This window comes from Rutidosis leptorrhynchoides, chromosome 6 (assembly GCF_046630445.1).
Source record: "Rutidosis leptorrhynchoides isolate AG116_Rl617_1_P2 chromosome 6, CSIRO_AGI_Rlap_v1, whole genome shotgun sequence".
NCBI classification, from domain to species: domain Eukaryota; kingdom Viridiplantae; phylum Streptophyta; class Magnoliopsida; order Asterales; family Asteraceae; genus Rutidosis; species Rutidosis leptorrhynchoides.
In genome coordinates, this window is record NC_092338.1 from 405,396,969 (window position 1) to 405,399,188 (window position 2,220).

Below are 2,220 nucleotides of genomic sequence, written 5' to 3' on the forward strand. Positions count from 1 at the left end.
AACCATATGTATATCCATATATATATCGTCATGTCGTTTTTACAAGTTTTAACGTTCGTGAATCACCGGTCAACTTGGGTGGTCAATTGTCTATATGAAACACATTTCAATTAATCAAGTCTTAACAAGTTTGATTGCTTAACATGTTGGAAACATTTAATCATGTAAATATCAATCTCAATTAATATATATAAACATGGAAAAGTTCGGGTCACTAGAACTCCGTCGTAATATTTTATGTATACTGATAATATCTTGAAATAATACGAAGTAAATATATATATGTAAATCGATTGAGAGAGTTTAGAGAAAATATTTTCATGTTACTATCAAATAATGAAACCTATTGAATTCTATTTATAATAGATTTTTGAATTATTAAAGTGAATTATTAAAGTATGAATTATTAAATTGAATTATTAAAGTATGAATTATTAAAGTGAATTATTAAAGTATGAATTATTAAAGTGAATTATTAAAGTATAAATTATTAAAGTATGAATTATTAATGTGAATTATTAAAGTATGAATTGTTAAAGTGAATTATTAAAGTATGAATTATTAAAGTTAAAGTAAAGTAAAAGTAAAGTTAAAGAATAGTAAAATTATATAAAACTATATACGTATAATACGCGTATAAATATATATAATATTAATTTAAATTGTTATATATATTTAATAAAATAAAATATAAATATCGTTATATTTATTTTACTGGTTAAGTAATGAGTTGTCAAAAGTGATTCTAGATATTTATAAAAGTTATATACGTTTTAATAATAAAGTTCTTTTTAAACTGAAAACGTCTTTGTACGTTTGAAAATAGATTAATAGAATATTATGGAAACCAATTCTCCACTAACTTTTGTCTAACTTTCGTAAATGACACTTTTTGTTTTTATTTATAAATAGCTTTACAAATTATTCTGAATATCGTTAAGAGGAATAGATTTTCTCAAATCATAGTGGACCTCTCAACAGAGACTTGTAATCATAATTCAATGTTTCTGATAATTCAATCATTTAATATATATTTTTTTAATTTCGTCAAAAATCATATTGAAACAAATACGTTCGTGTAAAGTATTATACGTTTAATACTTTATTAATATTCTCAAGTTATAATATATATATACATATACATATCTATTTATATAACGGTTCGTGAATCGTCGGAATTTGGTCGAGGTTATAATGAATGTATGAACACAGTTTAAAATTCTTGAGATTTAACTTAACAAACTTTGCTTATCGTGTCGGAATAATATAAAGATTAAAGTTTAAATTTGGTCGAAAATTTCCGGATCCTCACAGTACCTACCCGTTAAAGAAATTTCGTCCCCAAAATTTGATAGAGGTCGTCATGACTAACAATGAGAATGTTATTATAACGATTATAGCGTTTTATCATGTTCAAGAAGAATGGATAAAATAATTCGATTACTCGAAGCTTGTGAGTGAAGTTATCATAAATGAATGAAATAAGATAATAGTGATTCGTCGTATCTTTTGACGTCATCACGATTGATCTCCGAAATGAAAATCTTTGTAATCTATATTGGATTTGATTATTCGGCGATTAAGGAAATTATGATCCTCTTCGAATTAATGCGATAATCCATTTTGATTTCTCTGTCGGATATTTCACTATAAATCCACCTCATTTGTTTTCTTACAACTCACACCTTCTCAACTCATATTTTAAAGTATTTGTCAATATGCTTCATCCAGTGCTGATTCTTGATATACTCCTCACTTTCATATCTGTCGCTCTTCTTTTTCATCTGCCTCCGGAAGAATCTATTTACTTCTACTATACTCTTGGTTTTATAGTGTTTTTAGTTCTCCTGTGTCTTTATATTGCTATATGCATTGATATATACGGTTTGTGATTTCTGGGTTGTTGTTGGGTTTTATATCTTCCCTTATATTTCAAAGTCCTTGCTTCTTCTATAATCATTGTCATCCACAGTTAATGCTCTCTTCTATTTGCTATGATTTATACTCCCATTTCTAGTTCGGAGCTTTGTCCTTTCGTTTCTTCTTCTTGCGATTAAGCACCGCTTGTAATGGTCCAGAATTCGCAGATATAAATTTCGGAATGAACATTGTTAATGTTCTAGGAAGGAAATTGTAATGGCACGATCTTGACTTGTCAAATTACCAGAATACCTCGGAAAAGGCCGAATCATCAAGAAATATTTTTTTGATATTTAGAGA